Genomic DNA, 27,393 nt, shown 5'->3' with positions numbered 1-27,393 from the left:
TATGAAAACAGAAAAGGATATTAAAAAAAAAAAGAAAACCACAAAACAATTTTCCTCAAGAACATAGAGGCAAAAATACCCCCAAAATATTACCAAATCTAATCTGGCAATATATAAAAAGAACAATATATCATGATCAAGTGGGGCTTTTCCCAGAAATAAGAGGCTCCTTTAACATTTTACAATCAATATAATTTACAGTATCAACATAGTAAAGAAGAAAATATGTATTTTCAATATATGTAGTAATGCATAGTGCAAAATTCATTATAATTTCTTTTTCAAAAACTTCCAGAAAACTAGGATTTTCAGAAAGGAATATTTTTGAACTTTTTAATGTTCAAATGTTCTAATTTTGTTTAAGCTAACAACATACCTATTTTGGAAAGTCTAAATACTTTCTAACAAGAATGTTCACTGTAATTACTTCTCTTAAATATCATGTTAGAGGTCCTGCCCAGTGAAATAAGGAAGGATGGAAGTAGAGGGCATATATATTGGAAATCAAGGCATTATTATCTATGTAGAAACCCAGAGAATCTACAAAAAAGCTACTAAAATTAATCATGAAATTTAGCAAGGTCACAAGACACAGAGAGAATATACAAAATTCACTATCGTCTCTATATTAGATGAATAATTGAACATTGGAAGTGTAAAAATAAACCTTTTACAGTAGCATAAAGAATCATAAAATACTTAAATAGAATTTCAGCAAAACATGTGCAAGCCTTTGATGCTTAAAACTATAAAATATTAATTAAAAATAAAAGAAAACCTAAATAAATTGAGAAACATATTTTTTTCAGAGATTAGAAGATGCAATATTGCTAATATTGTCAATTTTCCCTTCATTAATCTATAGAATCTATGTATCTCCCTCAAAGTATAAGTAGGGTTTTGGTAGAAATTTACAAGATAATTCTAAAATGTATATAAAACTTGAAAGCAACTAGAATAGTAAAATCAATTTCAAAGCAGAGCAAATTTGGGGGACTCATGTGATTTGATTTTATAATTTAATGGTACAATATTTAGGACAGTGTGTTGTTAATGAAAGTTAGAAAAAGTTCATCAGAAGATAAAGTTATGGAAAAAGAGGAAGCTGAGAAAAAGAGAGATAAAAAAATCCAGGAGTATGAGGGGAAAATTAGAGAATTAAGTGATACACTAAAAAGAAATAATATACGCATAATTGGTATCCCAGAGGAGGAAGAGAGAGGGAAAGGTGCTGAAGGGGTACTTGAAGAAATCATAGCTGAGAACTTCCCTGAACTGGGGAAGGAAAAAGGCATTGAAATCCAAGAGGCACAGAGAACTCCCTTCAGACGTAACTTGAATCGATCTTCTGCACGACATATCATAGTGAAACTGGCAAAATACAAGGATAAAGAGAAAATTCTGAAAGCAGCAAGGGGTAAACGTGCCCTCACATATAAAGGGAGACCTATAAGACTCGTGACTGATCTCTCTTTTGAAACTTGGCAGGCCAGAAAGAATTGGCACGAGATTTTCAGGGTGCTAGACAGAAAAAATATGCAGCCAAGAATCCTTTACCCAGCAAGTCTGTCATTTAGAATAGAAGGAGAGATAAAGGTCTTCCCAAACAAACAAAAACTGAAGGAATTTGTCACCACTAAACCAGCCCTACAAGAGATCCTAAGGGGGACCCTGTGAGATAAAGTCCCAGAGACATCACTATAAGCATAAAACATACAGACATCACAATGACTCTAAACCCGTATCTTTCTATAATAACACTGAATGTAAATGGATTAAATGCGCCAACCAAAAGACATAGGGTATCAGAATGGATAAAAAGACAAGACCCATCTATTTGCTGTCTACAAGAGACTCATTTTAGACCCGAGGACACCTTTAGATTGAGAGTGAGGGGATGGAGAACTATTTATCATGCGACTGGAAGCCAAAAGAAAGCTGGAGTAGCCATACTTCTATCAGACAAACTAGACTTTAAATTAAAGGCTGTAACAAGAGATGAAGAAGGACATTATATAATAGTTACAGGGTCTATCCATCAGGAAGAGCTAACAATTATAAATGTCTATGCACCGAATACCGGAGCCCCCAAATATATAAAACAATTACTCATAAACATAAGCAACCTTATTGATAAGAATGTGGTAATTGCAGGGGACTTTAATACGCCACTTACAGAAATGGATAGATCATCTAGACACACGGTCAATAAAGAAACAAGGGCCCTGAATGAGACATTGGATCAGATGGACTTGACAGATCTATTTAGAACTCTGCATCCCAAAGCAACAGAATATACTTTCTTCTCGAGTGCACATGGAACATTCTCCAAGATAGATCATATACTGGGTCACAAAACAGCCCTTCATAAGTTTACAAGAATTGAAATTATACCATGCTTACTTTCAGACCACAATGCTATGAAGCTTGAAATCAACCACAGAAAAAAGTCTGGAAAACCTCCAAAAGCATGGAGGTTAAAGAACACCCTACTAACGAATGAGTGGGTCAACCAGGCAATTAGAGAAGAAATTAAAAAATATATGGAAACAAACGAAAATGAAAATACAACAATCCAAACGCTTTGGGACGCAGCAAAGGCAGTCCTGAGAGGAAAATACATTGCAATCCAGGCCTATCTCAAGAAACAAGAAAAATCCCAAATACAAAATCTAACAGCACACCTAAAGGAACTAGAAGCAGAACAGCAAAGGCAGCCTAAACCCAGCAGAAGAAGAGAAATAATAAAGATCAGAGCAGAAATAAACAATATAGAATCTAAAAAAAACTGTAGAGCAGATCAACGAAACCAAGAGTTGGTTTTTTGAAAAAATAAACAAAATTGACAAACCTCTAGCCAGGCTTCTCAAAAAGAAAAGGGAGATGACCCAAATAGATAAAATCATGAATGAAAATGGAATGATTACAACCAATCCCTCAGAGATACAAACAATTATCAGGGAATACTATGAAAAATTATATGCCAACAAATTGGACAACCTGGAAGAAATGGACAAATTCCTGAACACCCACACTCTTCCAAAACTCAATCAGGAGGAAATAGAAAGCTTGAACAGACCCATAACCAGCGAAGAAATTGAATCGGTTATCAAAAATCTCCCAACAAATAAGAGTCCAGGACCAGATGGCTTCCCAGGGGAGTTCTACCAGACGTTTAAAGCAGAGATAATACCTATCCTTCTCAAGCTATTCCAAGAAATAGAAAGGGAAGGAAAACTTCCAGACTCATTCTATGAAGCCAGTATTACTTTGATTCCTAAACCAGACAGAGACCCAGTAAAAAAAGAGAACTACAGGCCAATATCCCTGATGAATATGGATGCAAAAATTCTCAATAAGATACTAGCAAATCGAATTCAACGGCATCTAAAAAGAATTATTCACCATGATCAAATGGGATTCATTCCTGGGATGCAGGGCTGGTTCAACATTCGCAAATCAATCAACGTGATACATCACATTAACAAAAAAAAAGAGAAGAACCATATGATCCTGTCAATCGATGCAGAAAAGGCCTTCGACAAAATCCAGCACCCTTTCTTAATAAAAACCCTTGCGCAAGTCGGGATAGAAGGAACATACTTAAAGATCATAAAAGCCATTTATGAAAAGCCCACAGCTAACATCATCCTCAACGGGGAAAAACTGAGAGCTTTTTCCCTGAGATCAGGAACACGACAAGGATGCCCACTCTCACCGCTGCTGTTTAACATAGTGCTGGAAGTTCTAGCATCAGCAATCAGACAACAAAAGGAAATCAAAGGCATCCAAATTGGCAAAGATGAAGTCAAGCTTTCGCTTTTTGCAGATGACATGATATTATACATGGAAAATCCGATAGACTCCACCAAAAGTCTGCTAGAACTGATACAGGAATTCAGCAAAGTTGCAGGATACAAAATCAATGTACAGAAATCAGTTGCATTCTTATACACTAACAATGAAGCAATAGAAAGACAAATAAAGAAACTGATCCCATTCACAATTGCACCAAGAAGCATAAAATACCTAGGAATAAATCTAACCAAAGATGTAAAGGATCTGTATGCTGAAAACTATAGAAAGCTTCTGAAGGAAATTGAAGAAGATTTAAAGAAATGGAAAGACATTCCCTGCTCATGGATTGGAAAAATAAATATTGTCAAAATGTCAATACTACCCAAAGCTATCTACACATTCAATGCAATCCCAATCAAAATTGCACCAGCATTCTTCTCGAAACTAGAACAAGCAATCCTAAAATTCATATGGAACCACAAAAGGCCCCGAATAGCCAAAGGAATTTTGAAGAAGAAGACCAAAGCAGGAGGCATCACAATCCCAGACTTTAGCCTCTACTACAAAGCTGTCATCATCAAGACAGCATGGTATTGGCACCAAAACAGACACATAGACCAATGGAATAGAATAGAAACCCCAGAACTAGACCCACAAACGTATGGCCAACTCATCTTTGACAAAGCAGGAAAGAACATCCAATGGAAAAAAGACAGCCTCTTTAACAAATGGTGCTGGGAGAACTGGACAGCAACATGCAGAAGGTTGAAACTAGACCACTTTCTGACACCATTCACAAAAATAAACTCAAAATGGATAAAGGACCTCAATGTGAGACAGGAAACCATCAAAACCTTAGAGGAGAAAGCAGGAAAAGACCTCTCTGACCTCAGCCGTAGCAATCTCTTACTCGACACATCCCCAAAGGCAAGGGAATTAAAAGCAAAAGTGAATTACTGGGACCTTATGAAGATAAAAAGCTTCTGCACAGCAAAGGAAACAACCAACAAAACTAAAAGGCAACCAACGGAATGGGAAAAGATATTCGCAAATGACATATCGGACAAAGGGCTAGTATCCAAAATCTATAAAGAGCTCACCAAACTCCACACCCGAAAAACAAATAACCCAGTGAAGAAATGGGCAGAAAACATGAATAGACACTTCTCTCAAGAAGACATCCGGATGGCCAACAGGCACATGAAAAGATGTTCAGCGTCGCTCCTTATCAGGGAAATACAAATCAAAACCACACTCAGGTATCACCTCACGCCAGTCAGAGTGGCCAAAATGAACAAAACAGGAGACTATAGATGCTGGAGAGGATGTGGAGAAACGGGAACCCTCTTGCACTGTTGGTGGGAATGCAAATTGGTGCAGCCGCTCTGGAAAGCAGTGTGGAGGTTCCTCAGAAAATTAAAAATAGACCTACCCTGTGACCCAGCAATAGCACTGCTAGGAATTTATCCAAGGGATACAGGAGCACTGATGCATAGGGCCACTTGTACCCCAATGTTCATAGCAGCACTCTCAACAATAGCCAAATTATGGAAAGAGCCTAAATGTCCATCAACTGATGAATGGATAAAGAAATAATGGTTTATATACACAATGGAATATTACATGGCAATGAGAAAAAATGAAATATGGCCTTTTGTAGCAACGTGGATGGAACTGGAGAGTGTGATGCTAAGTGAAATAAGCCATACAGAGAAAGACAGATACCATATGGTTTCACTCTTATGTGGATCCTGAGAAACTTAACAGGAACCCATGGGGGAGGGGAAGGAAAAAAAAAAAAAAGAGGTTAGAATGGGAGAGAGCCAAAGCATAAGAGACTGTTAAAAACTGAGAACAAACTGAGGGTTGATGGGGGGTGGGAGGGAGGAGAGGGTGGGTGATGGGTATTGAGGAGGGCACCTTTTGGGATGAGCACTGGGTGTTGTATGGAAACCAATTTGTCAATAAATTTCAGAAAAAAAAAAACCTTGGGGGGAAAAATAAATAAATAAATAAACACTAAAAAAAAAAAAAAAAAGAAAAAGTTCATCAATGAAACAGAACAGAGTGCTAGAAATACACTCCCCTGCTTATATGTTCGATTTATTTTGGGCACGTGCAAAAGCAAATCAATGCAGAAAGCATAGTGCTGTACCAATCGCACAACTATACGCACCAAAAAGAACCTCATTAAAGACCTTTCTCCACTTACAAAAATAACCACCAAATCCATCATAGAGTTCAGTGTAAAACTTAAAACTATAATTTCTCGAAAATAACATAGGAGAAAATATTTGTGATTGTGTTAGTCAAAGATCTTTTCATTATATCACAAAATACATTATCTATAAAACAAAAGATATATTGTAGTTTATCATAGTTAATGAACTTCTGCTCTTTGAAAGGCAATGTTAAAACAATGAAAAGATAAGCCATGGACTGAAAAAAAATTGTGTGTATCTATAAAGTACCTGTACCCAGCATACATAAAAAATAGGTTTCAAATATATAAAGAGCTCTCAAATTCAATAAGAGGAGGCAACAAACATAATTTAAAATGGGCAAAGGATTTAAATAGATACTTTACTAGGGGCACTTGGGTGGCTCAGTCAGTTGAATGTACAACTTTGGTTCAGTTCATGATCTCGCAGTTCGTGAGTTCGAGCCCCACCTTGGGCTCATTGCTGTCAATGCAGAGCCTGCTTCAGATCCTCTGTCCTCCTCTCTCTCTGCCCCTCCACTGCTTGTGCTTTTTCTCTTTTTATTTATTTAAAAATAAGCATTTAAAGAACACAGATAACAAATATTTAAAGAATATATGTCATGAAGATTAAACCTCCAGCATTGTAAATATAAGATTAAAATTACTAACAGCATGATATCACTAACTTTGAATTTAGAAATTAAAAACACCCTTATAAAGAGTAACCGAAAGGGGTGCTTTGGTGGCTTAGTCAGTAAGTGACAGACTCTTGACTTCAGCTTGGGTCATGATTTCACTGTTCGTGAGTTTGAGCCCCGTGTCGGGCTCTGTGAAGACCATATGGAGCTTGCTTGGGATTCTCTGTCTCTCCCTCTTTCTATGCCCCTCCCTCACTGCTCCTTTCTCTCTCAAAATAAATAAATAAACTTAAAAAGATAAATAAACAGTAACAGAAAAATATTATAATAGAGATTAAGAGTATTAATGAAAAAAATGGAGCTATTTTTTTTCTTTTCATCCAGGTGGCATTCCTAAAATATATTGTTTTTATTCTTCAAGAAATGATTCTCTACTTCAAAAGCCACAGGAAAATTGATAATAAATATAACCACTAATTCAGCTAACAATTGCATAAACTCTTATGTTCATTTTCTATATTCACTATAGTAGAGAAGTATGTCTCTTGATTATTGTAGTAAAAAGGATTTTGAAAAAGAAGTGAATATATGCATATATATACACACATATATGCACATATATATGCACATTCATCTACATATATGCACACATATATATCATTACATACACGTATATACATATTCATATGTATCATTAGTTGGGTATTATTTATATATCATAATAAATAGTAAATTTACAGAATTATTCAACCAATATTATGATCCATTTTTTAAAACATTTTCATTATTCCATATACTTCATAACCATTTTCTTTCAATGCTTATTCCCACTCCCAGGGAAGCACTGACATCCTTTCTGTCTCTATGGATTTGTCTTTTCTGAACATTTCATCCACATGGAATCATATAATATGTGGTATTTTGCACCTGGCTTCATTCATATTAGAATGATGTTTTTGAGATTCATTCATGTTATAGCATGTAATAACAAGTGTTGGCAAGTATGTGGAGGAACAGGTACTTCCTATATATCCAGTGGGGATGTAAAATGGCAAATTCACTTTGCAAAAACACATTTTGACAGTTTCTTAAGGCTTTAAAACACAAAGTTACCATATGAACCAACAATTTCACTCCTATGTAGCTCTCCTGGAGAAATGTAAACATATGTTCCCACAAAGACTTGTACTTGAATATTTATAGCAGCAATATTAATAATAAAAAATTGGAGACAACCCAATGCCTATCAATTGGTGAGTGGATAAATAAAATATGGTAGATTCATAAAATGAAATACTTCTCAACAAGATGAATATATAGGTTCAGAACTGCTGTCAAAATTTGGATCTTAAAAGTCAATAGACTCATGCATTACTTTTTATTTCATTGATACTTATTCTGTAGTGACAAGCTTTTATTTCTATAAATCATACATTTTTTAAAATTTGTAACCACATCATGATATTTTAAAGACTTTATCAATTAAAAATGGGAAACTATATAAATTTAAATTTATCATTTACAGTGAGAAATAATGTACTAGAGATAGACTTCTCTGTGAAAGTAAAGCCCAAAGCTTGAAACTTCTGTCATTTCAGAAGATATAATAGAAATGATGGTTAATGTAAAAATCTACTGCCCTTGGGCTGCCTGGATGGCTCAGTCAATTAAGCCTCCTTTTCTTAATTTTGGCTCAGTTCGTGATCTCACAGTTTGTGGGATCGAGCCCCGTGTCCGGCTCTGGGCTGACAGCACAGAGCCTGCTTGGGATCCTCTCTCTCCCTTTCTTTCTGCCCCTCTCCTCCCTCAAAATAAATAAATTAGTTTTTTTAAAAAAGTCCACTGCCCTTTATTTTGTACATGGTATTCTATTAAGCTGCTTTTCTAGAAGAGAGTTTCTTACATGTGGCTACATATCAGAATCTCTTAGGGTGTATAATTTCCAGTGTCTCACCCCCAGAGATTCTGATGAGTGGGTTGGACCTGGAGGCCAGAAAACTGTGGTGCTAATAATCACCACAGGTAATTCTAACTTACCAAGTCTGTGGCATTGGGGGGTCACTGTTCTAAATTAAAAAAAAAAAACAAAAAAACAAAAAACAAAAAGCAGTATCTGCTACTAGTGAGGATTAACAGAATTCCAACTACGAGACTCTGTTAAATGCTATTTAATATATTCCAGTTAGAGTATAAAGGGAACCTGATTACCTCCAAGAGTTTGTAATTATTTTTAAGCATCACATACATCATACACTGGTAGAAGAAAAAGAATTGCATGGCAATTCAGATTTATGAATTTTCCTCACAATAAGAGCTAATTACAGGTTTCCTGTTTCTGGAAGAAGCACACTTAACAGACAAAGCTTCATTTTTAAAAAGTGTTCTTTAATAGATGCAATCAGTCAAGTCAACAAATATTAATTGGATATTTTTTTTACACAAGAGATTGTGGAACATGATCAGAATAACATATTTTCAAAGATTTTAAGAAGTTTATAATCTCTTTGTAGTTCATAGGCATATAACCAAATGAATGTAACGCTAACTAAATGTAAGTTCCACTCTGACTTGGAATAATGAACACTTATTAAGTACTTATTATATGACAGTGATATATTGTACTTGGGCATTACATGAATTATATGTTTGATTTTCAAAAAATGATGACATAGGCATAATTTTATTGTAATTTTATAGGTGAGCAAACAAGGATCTCCAGACACTAAATGGTGAAGTAAGATGGGGCAACTAAGTTTCTCTAGCTTCAATGCTTCTAAGCACTCCTATATATAAAGAGATGTTTCAAAGTCCAAAATAAATTTAGATTATAGTCCATTAATTTTCATTCAAGGGGACAAGAAATAATGGGGAAAGAAGAAAGTTTTCCTAAAGCTAGAATGTATGTGCGGATGATCCCTGACTTACGATGGTTTAATTTATGATTTTCTGGCTTTATAATGATGTGAAAATGGTATGCAATCAGTAGGGAAAAACCCTTACTTTGAATTGTTAATTTTTGATATTTTCCCAGGTTAGTAATATGCCGTACAATACTGTTATGATATGGAGCAGTGTTAGTGAGCCACACCTCCTAGACACTCATGTGATTGCAAGGATAAACAACTTATAAACTTACAACCATTCTACATACATATAACAATTCTTTTTTTCACTTTCAGTATAGTATTTATTAAATTATATATTCCTCACTTCATTATAAAATAGGCTTTGTGCTAGATGATTTTGCCCAACTGTAGGCTAATGCAAGTGCTCTGAGTAACTTTATGACAGTCTAGGCTAAGCTATGATGTTTAAGTTAGGAGTATAAATGCATTTTGACTTATAATATTTATGAGGACATAATCCCATTGTAAGTTGAGGAAGATTTGTACTTGAAATCTGCACAATTTGGAAAAGTAGAGGACATTCAAGCAAAAGAGAATGCTGTGAGTAAAGATGTCCAGGAACACACCAGAGGTATTTGATGTGTTGGTTTATAGAATGTTTTGAGTAGATTTAGGAGAGAAGGGAATCAGGTAAAGTCTTGGTGGAACACTGAATGCTGGGCTAAGAAATTTGAAATCCACCTTCTCTGAAATTGAAAGCCATTTTTATTTTATCTTTGGGGACAAAATAATATACTTAACAAATAATTACTGGTTGGTGTTATGTTCTAGGCTCCATGCTAGTTATTGGAGGCACAATGATGAAAAGATGGACACAATCACTATTCTCATGAAATTGGCATTATAATGAACTTTAAAAAAGAGTAAGCAAATAAACATAATTATTATGAATTTGAATAATTATCATAAAGAAAATACGGTGTTAAAGTAGAATATAACTTAGGGCAGAATAATAATACATGTGTTTCAGATAGGACATGGAAAGCCTCCCTGAAGAGATGACATATAAGCTGAAATCTAGTGGGTAAGAATAAATTAGCCATGCACTGTAAAGAGACATGGCGTATAGGGAAATGGAAGGTTTTGTAAAGACCATGAGGAAAGAAAGTCATTTGGAAATTGAAGAAAAATAAAGAGTATCATGTAACTGGAGCTTAATGAAAGAAGTGGAGAGTGGCTCAAAATGAATGCTTAAGAATCAGCAAGGGCCAGATCAGGCCAGGTTTATGGCCATGGTAGAATTGCAAGTTTGTTTGGATGCACTGACTAGTTTAAGTAAAGGAAAGACATGGTTTCAGTTTTTTTCTTAATAAGCTCTCTTTGCTTCTCTGTGGGGAGAATAGTTCGGGTACAGGCAAGAGTGGAAGCAATAAGAAGAGTTAGGTCAATTCTAGATATAGAATGATTGTGACCTCGTTTAATTTGATGGTAATCCAGGCTTTTGAAGCACATGTTCCAAAACAAGTGCACCTATCATAAATAGGAAAAATACTTTTTATCATTCTACTAAAGCTTACAGTTAAATATCTGATTTTACATATATGTGACCTAATATTTAATAAAGACAACTAGAAGTTCATTCAAGTATGCAATACCATATACCAGCCCAGTGATTATGTTAGGGGGTTGTATAGTTTAGACATTTAGATACAGGTCTGGCTTCTTCACACTTAGCTGTGTGATCTTGGAAAAATTACCTGAACTATTTTGGCTTCGGTATCCTCCAAAAGGGTAATATATGATCTATATGACAGATCCTTTATGAGAATTAAGTGGAATAATACTTATTTTACAAAGTACTGTCATCCAGGAAGAGATTGGTAAATGTTAGTTAAGGCTCAACACTGTATATTGATTAATAGGTAGAAAAATAAAACATGAATAAACATTTTTTTCTTTTATGGGTAAAATAATTCTGTATGCTTTTCTTATGATATTAATAAAGTTGTTAATAAAAAAATTAACAAAGTATTTGTCATGGTGCATGACCCCAAATGGCTCTCTAATCCCATCCTGGGGAACTTCACACTGTCTATATTTCATATAAAAAGGGACATGGCAACTATTCTTTAAACTCAAATCTCAAATTTTTCTGAGACACTGTCTCTGCTGTTGAGGCTTGTGAGTTCATTTTCTCATATTTTTCTTGCTCTGATAAAATATTAGTTTTATTTCTGGAAAAGCTGGAAAAGAAAGTTCATTCTATTTATAAGCAACACAGTAGTATCGACACAGAAGAATCTTTACCCCAGAGTTACTACTTCCTAATCTCATCATAAATTGGTCTTTCCTTGTCCCATGAAAAAGGACTATCAAAGCTGGAGAGAGGGCTACTGAATCTTCACCACTAAATAGAAAGAGTAGAATTTCCATTTTATTATTCAGGCACATAATCACAAGTAGAGCAACCTGAAAAGGAATCTTGTTACATGGAGCTGGCTCTAGACAGGGAATAGGAACAGAGCTGTATCAGCTATGGTTACCATTAAGATTAACTGGAAGCAACAAGTTTGAGAAATTGTAACTGATGTCCACAGCTGATGTCATGCAACAAAAGGCCAGATTTGGAGACATTGCATAGATCAGGAAAAATAAACTGGTTGAGATAAGGTTGAGGGCTTAGTCCTCATGGAGAGGTTGGGAGGAGAGAAGGAATTGAGCTTACTTTTCCTGGTGGTGCTCACTGAAAGTCTTAGGAGCAAGTTAACTGGTTGAAAAATATAGAATTCAGCCTATCTTTACTTACTTTTATTCTTTTTTTTTAATACTGCTATACACCCCTTTCTCTCAGAGTTGTTCCCCCTTGTGTCTAGTTAGAGTTGGCCATATTCTCCCTAATTCTGACTTTCCTACACAAAAAAAATTAATAAAAATCATAATTCAAAGGTTTTCAATCATTTATTTATTCACAAATTATTTATTGAGTACCTGCCATATGACTATCACTGTTCTAGATTTTAGTGATATAGCAATGAGAAATAAAAATCCTAACTGTAATCAAAATTACATTTGAGAAAGGAAGAGGGCAGAGAACTAACAAGATTTAATATATAAAATATATGATGTGATAGGTAAGCATTAAAAAAATAGAAGATAGAGTACATGAGGTTTGTATGTGGCTAGCTGTGCTTTGTATTTTAGATAGAGGGGCCTGGGACAACTTCACTAAGATTGTTGGTCAAAAGTTGAAAGAGGGCAGGAGTCAAGTGCTATATGGGCAGAAGAAACAGTGGGTGCAAAGATCCTGCAGAAGGAGTGTGTCTGGTATAACCAGTTGATGTGGTTGGGGCAAAGTGAGGGGGCACATATTATAAAAAAGGTCAGAGTAGTGAGTGAGAAGAAGGAATACACATTTTATAAAGTTTTATAGGTTGCCTGTCTTAGTCTTTTCAGGCTGTTATAACAAAATACTGTGGACTGGGTAGCTTATAAACAACAGAAATTTGTTCATCACAGTTCTGGTAGCTAAAAGTCCAATATCAGCAGTCAGTTTCTTGTGAAAGCCCTCTTTCAGGTTGTAGACTACTGACTTTTTGCTATGTCCTCACACAGTGGAAGGGGTGAACCAACTCTCTGGGGTCTCTTCTATAAGGCACCAGTCCCATTTCTGGAGGATCCACCCTGATGACCTAAGAAACTCTCAAAGGCTCTGCCTCTTAAGACCATCACCTTGGGGGTTAGGATTTAAACATGAATTTTGAGGGGACACAAATACTCAGACTACAGTAGTGCCATAAGAATTTTGGCTTTTACTTAGAAGTCATTTTGAAAGTCTGATTTCTGATTCCCATAGAGAAACAAACAAAACAGTAAAATAGTAAATAGCTAGCAAAAATAGCAAAATTTTCAGGATCATTCCCAAATGGTTACTGTCCTTGTCTCTCTTCTGATTCCTAGAAGGTCTCATCTTGTCCTTCTAATTCTTGCTGAAGATGTATGAAATTTAATCAAATAACAAATGGAAGCTGAAATTTGAATTTTCCTGTTGACCACAACTCAGTTTGTAGCCTCCCTCTCTCACGAGCCCTCTAGCTGTGTTACATGGTCAATAGATACAGTTGGTATTTTCTTCAAGATAGTATATTTTGATCAGTGTATTTCAAGTTGTGATTACATATTGATCTTCTGTCTGGGATTTTTTAATTGACATAAGCTCTTTGTCAAGGCATAATCTTTTCACAGGACCTTCATGCTAATTAAGGGTAGCCTGGGTTAAAATACATATCTCCGTGAACTCTAACTTAACAGTGTGGGGATCAAATGCAACAAAACAGCTGCTTGAAACAGCAGCATTTCCAAAGGCTTATAAGAGCCTTAATTTATGGAATTTTATTTTAAAAATTGTATTCTGTGTAGAGACTGTAAAGTCTGTTTCCAGTATCCCAGTGGAAACATATAGTCACTGAGGTTTGAAATATCTTAATCTCAAAAAGTCGTAAAATGCCTATAACACAGGGACTGCATGAAACAACACAAAGCAGAGAATTTCTGATATAGTGAAAGTCATAATATTGACTTCAATAGAAAGTTTGAAAAAGAACATAGTAATTTTATGTCCTAGTTCCAAGAACACCAAACTCAATTGGAAATCTAAGGTTGCACAGTTACAATTAAAACAGATAATATTTTCCAGCAGAACATTTATCTTCAAAAGCGTTTAATTTGGGGATATGGATTATGTGGGAAAACTGAACCATGTTTTATACTGAATTAATTAATAGGCATTTTATATTAATGTAATGCTTTTGGACAAGACAGAATATAGTAAAAGAACAGACATTCTTCCATTCCTTTATTTTTAGTAATAACTTCATCAGAAAAGAATTGAACTGGCAGCAAATGAAATTCTGTGGCTGAAGGTACAATTATATAGGTCTACCATAGTGTGGGCAAAGTGATGTAATCCGGGCACTTAGAAGAGTCTAGTAAATATATTAAAGTGTAAATAGATATTAATTATTTTTGTGGGTTAATGTTCATTTTGTAGTTAATGATTTTCTAATATTTATAGGCTCTAGAGGAGAGATTATCTGTAACTTTTCATTCAAAGGGAGTGTTTTATTACATCTAATCCAGAAGTTTCCATACCTTGATGAAAATTAGAAACATTTAGGGGGACTGTTAAATCACACTGATGCCTGGACATGCCCCAGACCATTTGAAATGGAATCTTGGGGCAAAGACTAGTGTTTGCATTTTATGAAGAGATTCCCAGTTGCTTCTAAGGTAGTGAGAATTGAGAATCATTGACCTAACCTACATTTTCTTACTTTTGATGAAGCCCATTTCCCCCCAATTCTGTTATTCATGAATGAGGTGAATATTTTGTTAGCTTTTATAGAACACCTCTACACATATTTAAAGCCAACTATGTCAGCAGCCTCTCAATTGCTCATGTATTTGTAATTCATATCATAGGAAAATCTGGGACTTGCATAGAATTATGATATGATTTTGTAACTGTTTTTATTTGACAAATGAGAACAGCGGGGCCAAGAGGCGTGAGATGACTTGGCCTCTGGAGAACTGGTGGCATTGCCGTAGCCTCAAGAACACACACTCCTGCCTGCAGTGTCCACTGTTCTCTTCATTTTGCTATATCACCTGAACTTGTTTATCATTTCCTAAATGTTCTATTTTTCTAATCTTTTTCAAAATTCAGCATCTGTGCTAAGCTTTAGACGAATAGTATAGAGAATTACCATGCAGTTTCTCTAATCCATGCAGTACATTTCCTTTCTTATCAATCCTGCTGATTCAGACTACAATCTGGTGTGATCACTATGTCTTTCTCTGCTAGGTTAGCACTTTTCTGTATAGTCCTCATTTTGTGTATAATTTCTACTTCTTTCAACTTTAAATGATGTTATATCTTACATTTTACCTTGTATTTTTCTATACATTTCTTTAGACTTGTGATTTCAAACAAAGTGAAATTTGATATTGTAATCAATGATTTTTATATTTTTTATGCTAAACAATAAAAGTCATTATTTTTCTGATGTATAATTTTATAAACTCAAGTCATCTAAAAATATATACGGCTTCCACTTCTTCTTTAAATCAATGATATCTCTATAAACCATCATGATCTTTTTTTAAAAAAATTTTTTAGTGTTTATTTTTGAGACAGAGACAGAGCATGAGCGAGGGAGGGTGAGGCAGAGAGAGAGGGAGACACAGAATCTGAAACAGGCTCCAGGCTCTGAGCTGTCAGCACAGAGCCCCATGTGGGGCTTGAACCCACGACAATGAGATCATGACCTGAGCCTAAGTCAGACCGACTGAGCCACCCAGGCGCCCCAACCATCATGATCTTAATAAAAGTTTATTCATCATGGACTTTGACATGCATGAGATTTAACTTTTACAGCTTAAATGCCCTGCCATGTCTTTATCCAAAATTAATTATATATTTTTTCTAACTCCATTTCTGTAATTTCAGTACTACTATAAAAGCTACTTTGGGATCGAAACAGTACCTAAAAATCTTATTTATTAAACTAAAGATACCAAAAGCTACCTTATCCTAACAGGCCTAGTTCTACATATATTTCAGTGAAATTAAATACTCATGACTCTTTTATTGAAATATGGTCAAAACATATTTTGGTTAAAAGAACCTAACATGTTAACATGATAAAATTGATTTTACTATTTCTATAATTTAAAAGACACATTTCCCCCCTGTTATTCAGAAAAGGGACTATCAGGGGCGCCTGGGTGGCTCAGTCGGTTGAGCGTCCAACTTCAGCCCGGGTCACCATCTCGAGGTCCGTGAGTTCGAGCCCCGCGTCAGGCTCTGGGCTGATGGCTCAGAGCCTGGAGCCTGCTTCGGATTCTGTGTCTCCCTCTCTCTCTGCCCCTCCCCTGTTCATGCTCTGTCTCTGTCTCAAGAATAAATAAACGTTAAAAAAGAAATTAAAAAAAAAAAAAAAGAAAAGGGACTATCAGACTGAGGGCCAAACAACTACAAATGTACACATTAGGCTTGTGTCCAAAAGTTTGGTGTCACATCTCTTCAATATATATTAAAATAGAATTTATCAATACTGAGAGACAATAAGCCTTTCTAATTAAAGGAGCAGAGAAGCCCTACCTCAAGTACAGTTTCCTCTGAGATTTTCAAAAGAGGAAATTGGAGAAAAGAGAACTTCTAGGAAAATTAAAGAAGGAGAAATGTCGAAAGAAATTGATAGTTCCCATCAGTATCACAAGAGTATAAATTACAAGAGAGAAGTGAGAAGTATAGAGCCTGTCACAATAAAGAAAAGAGGGAAGGAAGATCTCTTGAGAAATCAAAAGATGAAGGAAAAAAGAACTTGGAAGAAGTCCCAGATAGTCCAGCTAAATTCAGTCAAACAAAGCTCAGGTAAGTGTATGAATGTATAAAAGCAAAAACATCAGTATAGGAGGCATTTTGACTCTGAAAGAGGAGGAACTTAATGGATTTTATTACTTATATATATTTTTTCAAAGTTAGAATATACTCAGAAAAGTGTACAAATCATGAGTGTGGTGCTTGATGGCTTTTCACAAAATGAACACTTGTATAACAAGTGTGTAGATCAAGAAATAAAATGATACCAACATTCCATACAGCCCGTTTGTGTCCCTTTCTAATCACTCCTCACCCCAAGACTAACCCCTCTTCAACCATCTCTTACATAATGACTTAGTTCTGTGTTTGGACTTTATATAATAAAGTGGAATAATACAGTGTTTTGCCAATTTATTTCTTCTGCTTCTTAATATTATGTTTATGAGATTTGTCCCTATTATTGTTTGTAATTGTAATGTGTTTGTTCTTATTGATGTGCAAATATACTTCAATGTATTTATCCAGTTTGTTTACTCATTTATCCAGTGGACATGCTGATAATTACCAGGTTGGAGATATTATGAATAGTGCCACTCTGAACATTCTAGAGATTTTGTTTTGGCAAAAATATATGTATCGTTTGAGTATACACTTAGGAGAAAATTGAAAGTTGATAGTGATGAATATATTTAGATTCAGTAGATACTGAAAGTTCTAGTGTCCCATTAATTTGCATTTTCCTAATGAAGTTGAGTTTTGGTTTTGGTAAATTTAATAGTCATTGCTTATTCAATTCTCATTTTTAGGGTATTTTCAAATTTTTCATATTGATTATGAGTTCTTTGTATATTCTGGAAACATCTAATTTTTATGATATTTCTAATGCAAATATTTATTTCATTCTGTGGATTGACTACCCTCTTAGTGATATCTTAAAAAAATTTTTTAATGTTTATTTATTTTTGAGAGATTTAGAGAAAGAGACAGAGAAAGAGAGAGAGAGAGAGAGAGAGTGGGGAAGGGACAGAGAAAGAGGGAGAAACAGAATCTGAAGCAGGCTCCAGGCTCTGAGCTGTCAGCAAAGAGCCCAACATGGGGATCGAACTCACAAACTGTGAGATTATGACCTGAGCCGAGGTTGGAAGCTTAACTGACTGAGCCAACCAGTTGCCCCTTAGTGACATCTTATGATGAGAAGAAGTTATTATTTTTTTAAGTTTTTATTTAATTAATTAATTTATTTATTTGAGAGAGACAGCGCTAACAGGGGAGGGGTAGAGAGAGAGGGAGAGAGAGAGAATCCCAAGATGACAGTGCAGAGCTTGATGTGGGGCTCAAACTCGCAAACCATGAAATCATGACCTGAGCTCATCACATAAGCTGATATCAAGAGTTGGAGGCATAAACTACTGAGTCACCCAGGTGCCCCAAAAGGTTGTTATTCTAAAATAGTCAAATATATCCATGATAATAGTTTTTGTGTCCTTTCATAGAAATCTTTGCCTTTTATGATTCTATGATATCCTCCCATGTTTTCTTCTAAAAATTTTATTGTTTTGCCTTTCATATTTATCTGTCTTATCAATCTAGACTTGATTTCCACAAATGATATGAGTTAGGGATTTCAGGATTCACTTTATCTACATGGATTGCCAATTGACCCAACAAGTATTTTTTGAAGAAATTATCCATTCCCTACTGAATTGTAGTGCAAACTTTGTCATAAATCCAGAGAACATATATGAATGAATTGTTTCTGAATTTACTCTTCTCTTTTATTGGCCTCTTTGTCTATCCTTGTACTGATTTCACATTGACTTAATTTCTATGGTTTTACCATGAATCTTGATATTTGATGGTATAAATCCTCCAGCTTGTTTGTTCTCCCCTAAGATTACCTTATCTATTCTTATACTTTGTCTTTTCATATAAATTATAGTAGAAGCTCACCAAATTTCATTAAAAAATACCTGCTATTATATTAACTCCAGAGATTGATTTGAGGATAATTAACATACTTCATATTAAGTCTTATAATCCACAAACATGACATGTCTCTCCATTTATTTATTTAGCTACCAGTGCCATCAGATAGGGGAATTACCCCTTCTATAGAGGGCTGCCTTGTCTAAGGTCATGACTGGGGAGGTACACATCTAGTTAGTGAACAGTGAGGAAGTATAAAAGGCTGTCTCTATAAGCCACCTCTGGAGTCATATCAAATCCCCAAGGGGTCAGCTGAAGCTGTCCCTCTACTTGCATTACAGCTTGACTTCTTCCTCTGCCTAAATCCTGCTTCCTTCCCTTTCTTTGTTGGACATTATTGTAGGACATCATGTTGAATGGTTATTTGGCAGCCTTTTTGTGTAAAGAAAAGAGAGAGGGAGGGAACAAGATAGGGAGGGGCAGGAAAAGACACACACACACACACACACACACACACACAGAGAGAGAGAGAGAGAGAGAGAGAGAGAGAGAGAGAGAGAGTATAAGAACCATAGAGAAACTAACAAAGAATCCTAATACACTGAGCCACTGAATTAACCAACATTGGGGCTGTCTTCAGAAAGACTGGTAACTAAGGCCCACTAATAACCCCCTACTGTTTAAGACACTGTAGTCATTCTATTACTTGCAGTGGAAAAAAAATGTCTAATAACTAATTTCTGTATCAGTTTTATTTCCATTTTCTACTTTTGGGTGGTATGGGAGAAACTGAAAATTCTTAATGAAATCCAGACTCATGCTATTAAATTTCCTGTTCTTCCAATTGAGTTTGCCTTTAAATAAAATTGGAATAGTATGGATTTTTTTTATCAAATTAATGATTCTTGTATGATTTCTTAGCTCTTATTTCTGCATAATTTTAAGAAATCAATTTAACAGAAAGTTTAGAAAAACAAATGTTAATAGATTGCCTCTTATTTTTAGTAGGAGAAAATTGGTTAGGATCAAAATTCAGATCTGAAAACTTTTGAGTATGTATTCCTGTCTTTTAAACTAGGCCAGACATTAAAACATTTGCCCAGGTTTGAGGAGAAATTAGAATAACAATTTTATCTTTGCTTATTTTGTTGATTTTATTACTCAGCAAGCAGTAGAAAGAAGTCAAGATTTTAATCAAGAGGAGGCTCTCTATTGCTTCCTTGGCACCTCATAGAAGCAAGCCCCAAAACAGGTTAAGAAACTATAACACCTGGCCTTGATGCACTTGTACAAATTTAAATTTATTAGTGGGGATGGAATGGGGGAAGATATCAGTATTGAGGGGTCTGCTGTGTACCATATCAATTTTTTTCCTGCATCCTACAGACACACTTCTGCGTTTTGTTTATTATATAAGCACTTGGCCTCTCAAGGTTTAAGGCCATTAATATTCTAGAGTGTGACCAACATGATTAGTATTTCTTTCTTTTAGGAATGAAGCAGGTGAGGAAAATAAAAAGTTACTTTGTTTCCTGAATTTGAATTGGTCTCAAATGTAGATAATTCTATAAGCATTAGCCTCTTCTGATCTTTCCTTTGCTCGTGTCCTTTGCATGTGAATGATTCTTTAAAATTTCACAGGCCATGGGGCACTTGGGTGGTTCAGTCAGTTAAGTGTCTGACTTAACTCAGGTCATGATCTCACGGTTGGTGATGTTCGAGCCCTATGCCAGGCTCTGTGCTGACAACTCAGAGCCTGGAGCCTACTTTGGATTCTGTGTCTGCCTCTCTCCCTGCCTCTCCCCAGCTCATGCTCTATCTCTGTCTCTCAAAAATAAATAAATGTTAATTTTTTTTTTTAATTTCACAGGCCATTGAAGGGGCAGGTTGAGAAAGTATCCCAGTTTTTCTTGTTTTTTCACTATGCTTAGTTTTTCCAACCAGGAATTTTATTTTATCTTATCTTATTTTATTTTATTTTATTTTGTTTTGTTTTATTTTATTTTATTTTATTTTATTTTATTCTATTCTATTTATTCTATTTTATTTATTTTAACGTTTATTCATTTTTGAGAGACAGAGAGAGACAGAGTGCGAACGGGGGAGGTGCAGAGAGCAGGAGACAGAATCTGAAGCAGGCTCCAGGCTCTGAGCTGGCAGTACAGAGCCCTGAACTCACTAACTGTGAGATCATGACCTGAGCCAAAGTTGGATGCTTAACAGACTGAAACACCCAGGCTCCCCATCTACCAGAAATTTTAAACATTATACTTTTTTTTTGTTTTTACTTTACTACCATTCTTTTTGGTCTGAGTATCTCAGGGTGATGAAATTATAAGCAATTCAAGAATATATCATATTCACTTATTTTAATTGATATTCTAGGAGATCTTTAAGATGTCTAGACATTGCTAGGCAATGTTCTGGTTCCAATAATTTAAATATTAATATTAAAAAAATCAAATAGCTACTTTTAATAATACTTATAATGTCTGGCACTTTGTAATACACTGTGGATACAATATGACAATTGGTAGGGAGAGAGACTTTAGAGGAATATACTTCCAGAGAAAAGAAGTAACAAAAATTGAAAAATTAAAACAAAATGGGAAGGAGAAATGGCAGAGTGGGGCGATACTAGACTCACCTCATCTGATAGAAACACCTAGATAACAGCTACATCAGTGCAAGTAACTCAGAAAACGACTTGATGACTGGCAGAACAGACTTCTGTAGTTTCCAGTGGTAGAGAGGAAGCCACATCAAAAAGGGTAAGAGGGGTGGGTCACGGTCAGGAAACAAACTCCAGGTGAGACTAACTGCCCACAGGAAGGACACCACAGTCACAGAGAGGGAGAGGAGCGGATTTGAGAGGAGCAGATTGTACACCAGGCATCTCAGGCACTGGGGGACCTGCACTGGGAACACAAATTTTCATAACATTTGGTTGTGAAAACCAGTAGGGCTTCACGCTGCAAGTTTTTATAATCAGCGGGGCTTAACTCTAGGTACTTTCAAAATCACTAAGGTTAGCTCTGGGAGAGCTAAGGGCAATGCTCACAAAACAAACAGTCCCAGGGGATACGGCATAGAACAATGGTTAGAAAAGTGCCTGGGGTATACATGAAGGAGATTTATTTACAATTTCAGAACATGTGCTGAAGGGCAGGGATCTTAAGGAAACTTCTCCAAGAGCACAAGGGCCTTGGGGTCACATTTCTTTCTATGCCTTCTTGCCCTTCCCCAAGCCCAGATAGCTGGACATTTGTGGGAACCACTCTCCACTTATCTTGCTAGTATTGTGAGCCCTGTCCCTGGGTTCTCCTACAGACCTGCCCCATCCAACCTGCTTTGCTTGGTAGGCATCCCTCCAAAGTGGCTCCTGCCACATCACGTCTTGCAGGTAGCCCTGGAAGGGACTGACGCTACCCCAAAGTGATCCCTGCCCTGGGGGAAGACATCTGGATGGCCAACAGACCCATGAAAAGATGCTCAACATCGATGATCATCAGGGAAATGAGAATCAAAACCACAATGAGATATCACTTTACACTTATCAGAATGGCTAAAATTAAAAAAGCAGAAAATAACACATTTTGGTGAGAGTAGGAAGAAAAAGGAGCCCTTGTGCACTGTTGGTGGGAATGCAAATTGGTACAACTACTGTGGAAAACAGTACAGAAGTTTCCTCAAAAAATTAAAAATAGAATTACCATATGATCTAATAATTCCACTACTGGGTATTTACCCAAACAAAACAAAACAAACTAATTTGAAAAGATATATGCACCCCCATGTTTATTGCAGCAGTATTTACCATAGCCAAGATATGGAAGCAACCCAAGTGTCCATGATAGATAAAAGGATAAAGAAGATTTGATATACATAATATATGTAAAATGTATAAATATATATAAAATGATATGTGATATATATGTGATGGAATATTACTCAGCCATAAAAAGAATGAAATCTTGCCATTTGAAACAACATGAATGGGCCTAGAAGGTATTATGCTAAATGAAATAAGTCAGTCAGAAAAAGACAAATATCATATGATTTCATTCATATGTAGAATTTAAGAAACTAAACAAATGAACAAACAAAGAAAAGAAGAGACAAAAACACCAGTCTCTTAAACAGAACAAACTGGTGATTGCCAGAGGTGAGAGAGGTGGAAGGATGGGTGAAATAAAGGGGTTTAAGAGCACACTTACCTTGATGAGCACTAAAAAAAAAAAAAAAAAAAAAAGGGAGAAAGTCAACAAATATCATTGAAGTATAGAATTCATCTCTCTCTCTTTTTTTAAATGTTTATTTATTTATTTTTGAGAGACAGAGAGAGAGCACACACAAACAGGGGAGGGGCAGAGAGAGAAAGGGAGACACAGAATCAGAAGCAGGCTCCAGGGTCCAAGCCTCCAGCCCAGACAGAGCTCTACGCGGGGCTCAAACCCATGAACCCTGAGATCATGACCTGAGACAAACTCAGATGCTCAACTGACTGAGCCACCCAGGCGCCCCTCATCTATATTTTTAGATAGACAGGAGTATATTGATGTTTGACTATCATGTAATTGAGATATAAACCCAAACATGAAAATTAGCACAGTGATCATTAAAGTAGTCCCCTTTGAGAGCTTTCAAAATATCATATCACTTTTTACCTATTCACTGAAGCTCTTTGAAATCTTAATATTCTCAATAGTGTCAAATTTATCTAAAACACCGTAATTTTGAACAGACATTAGGTGCATTCCAGTGAATAAATAGCTAATAGAGTTGGCTAATGCTATGTTTATTTGGTATCAAGGTGTGACTATGTGGTGGCAGGCTACCCACAAGCTCTACAGCTTGGAATGCCCGTGGATGCAGTTGGAATGCCCATGGATGCACCTGGGAGGCCCGTGTGAGGGGCCAGACAGAGCACTGAGAGGGATCAAAGACAGGAGAGTTCCACATAATAAGATAATGTCCTGGGATAAGTCCCTTTGAAAGGGAAAGTTGGATCCAGACATTCTCATAAGGTAGAATGTTAAGTTATGTATCTGCCTTCCAAAAGAGATTTGAGTGAGACTTAGTTTTTTATAGGAGAAAAAACACTGCATAATATGCATTCTAGGAGCTGAGAGATGCACTCATTAATGTATGTTTTGGTTTTCCCAGATTATAAAAGTCCATAAAAACATTGATTTTATACATGGCTTGGAAATCTAGCACTGAAGACAAAAAACAAACAAAACCCAAACACACACACACACAAAACACAAAAATCAATATAGTTGTGTGCTTGTGCATGCAATAGAAATATCTTGATGTAAGTATTTATCATTCCTCAGGATTTTTGAAGGAGAACATTTATTTTAATGCAGCAATTTTAAAGACCTCATTTACCATGTGAAAATCCATTCTACTAATGTTCTTCTCTAGCTACTATTTTGATTGTCATCCACTCAGTTCCTTTTAAATAATACTACTTACAAAGCAAAACCTGGCAAATAATATATAGAGAGAGTTTAATTTTCCTTTGGGATTTAATTCAATAACAAGTTCTAAATTATAATTATTAAAAATTTTTTATTTTCTTTTATCACTGAAAAATATATAATGGGTTTATTTTACAGTGACAATGGGAAATTCCAGTTCAGAAAAGGAAACTATAAATACTCCCATTGGCAAAATTTATTTAGAATTTACAACTGTATTCATCTGTATAACTGTAATTAAAAGAAAGTTAGAGTGGTGGCTTGTAAGTCTTGATGATTTGTGTTAATGGCTTCAGGCAGCAGGCAATTTCAAGTGTTTTTGTTAGTCCTAGTTGTATTTTTGGTTGGTTCTCCCAGATTGTGTTCTCTTAGAACTATCAATTACTATGATAAATTTTCTGGCCACAGATACATAAATAAGAAATTTCCTCTTCTATTTTTGTCCATTTCATGCCTTTATACATTACCATATACCCCATACACATTATACATCTGTCTCACCCCCAGCTGAATATCTTGAACTCCCTTACTTTTCCACAACCAAACTAGTCAACCCAGAAATATCTGTACATTTAGCCTTTGGCCTTTCCTTTTATAAGTGGATTTTCCTGTCCCTTAAAAAGACCAGCCTAGGGGCGCCTGGGTGGCGCAGTCGGTTAAGCATCCGACTTCAGCCAGGTCACGATCTCGCGGTCCGTGAGTTCGAGCCCCGCGTCAGGCTCTGGGCTGATGGCTCAGAGCCTGGAGCCTGTTTCCGATTCTGTGTCTCCCTCTCTCTGCCCCTCCCCCGTTCATGCTCTGTCTCTCTCTGTCCCAAAAATAAATAAACGTTGAAAAAAAAAATTAAAAAAAAAAAAAAGACCAGCCTATGTAGTTATGTGATGGGTCCCATTCTCTTCCACGTTTTGGAAAAAATTTTTTCTTCATAATTCTCCTTCTTTCTATTCTGCCATGAAGTTTTCTGTACTTATTAAATCATCCCCATAAGCATGGGAGGACATTATTCTTCCATCTGGTATAAATACCAATCTCTTATGTGTCTTCCAACACCCCCCATCCCTTATTCCATTGTGTATTGTGCTTTATGGCCAACCTTGCAAATAAGAATATTAACATTGCCCCTGTAATTACCAATATACTTTTCCCCAAGTTCACTGCTTGGTCTTCCTACCGCCAGGCCAGCAGGAAAAGAAGCCATAATGAAATCATATGAAAGCCATCATCCTGAGTTCTAATATTATTTTTCCCTTTATTAAAAACATGGTTTGATCATATATATGGTCAACATATATGCAAGCATATTCACACATATAAACATACACTCTCTAACTTTAGTTTCCTTATATTTGGTACTGAGGGTGGTTCTTCCTATCAACATAATTTTTGTAAGATTCATCTATATTGTTGCTCCTACTTGTGGTTCATTTTTTTTCCTTCTATGGATCATTTCATTGTTTGAATATTCCTTGATTTATTTATCTGTTCTCATCCATTCGCAGTCACTTCTGTGTTTTTGCTTTCCTAAGCAATGCTGTCTTTAATAGCTTTATACATCTCACATTATACTTAGACCATGTATGACACCCCGAGGCAAAGGGATGAGGCTGTTCACAACCTGAGGTGACCAGACTGAGTTACCAGGCTACCCTGAGTACTAAGTGGCTCAATTTCTTAGCACCTCTTTAACCTTGTCTCCACAGCTATATGACTCTTCAGACCAGTTGGGAATCTCTGCTAGGATATATATACCTGAGTGTAGAATTGTTGGTTTGTAGGCCAAGAGAGTATACTTTAGACTATGAAGCCAAGTTGTTTAACAGAATAATATCCTACCAACAGGCTCCATTTACACACATCCTCATCCATACTTAGTATTCACAAAATTCTTAATTTTTGACAATTTAATGGTTGTAAAGGTCATTTCATTTTTGTAATTTTTATTTCTCTGAGTATTCAAGATTAAATATATTTCCATTATTTAAAAGTCATTCATATTCAATTGTCTGTGAAAATGCCTGTATAACTGTTTTGCCCATGTTTGATTTTTTTTTCTTACTGATTTGTAAAGACTCTTTTCTTTTTCATGTTATTAATTCTCTGTGATGCTGTTATGTGTTGCAAATACTTCCTCCCATTTCATAACTTATCTCTTCTTGTTGATCAATAGAAATTCTTCATTTTAAAACCATCATTGAAATCTTTGTATCTTGCGTAAGGATCTCCTTACTACTTAGGATTCCTACAAATATGTTTCTATAAGATTGAAACTTAACTTTCATATTTAAATCCATTTGTGATTGATATTTGGTTACATGGGAAATTAAGTAGCCATTATTTTGTATTTGTGGATAAGCAATTGTGTTAGCACTATTTAATAAGTAGTTTCTCCTCCTGCCAAGGATATGCAATGACAAACCTAACATAGATATTAGGTTACTTACATAAATAAGTTTTTATGGTATAGAATCTTCTTGTCTATGAATATGGCATAACCCCATATCCATTTAGGTTTATTTCAATTTCTTTTAATAAAAATATTAAGCTCTATAAATCTTTATGAATAATTTTATATCCAGCCACATTACTAAACTCTAATTAATTAAAAGTTTTAGATTATTTTTATTATCTAGTAGAAATTATAGCCTTTTTCCTTTAAAATTTTTATATCTTTCAGATTTCATTTGTTAAAAATTAATTTATAAAGGGATATCATTTGCATACAATATTTTATAAGTATTAATAAATACAGGAAGTCCTTATTTTGCATGTTTCCATATGTACAGATTTCAGTTACTGTAATTTAGTTTAATAATACCAGTCCCCTAGCAACATGGTTCAAATTTTAGTGATCATGCTATACCAAGTATGAGAAGTTGCATAAAGTACAAACATTACTCTTCTTTAGTCCACAAATCTCTGTCTATTTGTATTTATTTGTTCATTCATTCATTCATTCATTCATTTTCCTTTTTAATTTGAGTATAGTTGACATACAATGTTACATTAGTTTCCGGTGTACAACATAGTGATTCAACATCTCTATATGTTATGCTGTGCTCACCACAGATATATCTACCATGCATCATCATGTATGCTATTACAGTATCATTGACTA

Source organism: Prionailurus bengalensis, chromosome B2 (assembly GCF_016509475.1).
Source record: "Prionailurus bengalensis isolate Pbe53 chromosome B2, Fcat_Pben_1.1_paternal_pri, whole genome shotgun sequence".
NCBI classification, from domain to species: domain Eukaryota; kingdom Metazoa; phylum Chordata; class Mammalia; order Carnivora; family Felidae; genus Prionailurus; species Prionailurus bengalensis.
The sequence above is the reverse complement of the archived record's forward strand: the minus strand, read 5'-3'. Positions refer to the sequence as shown.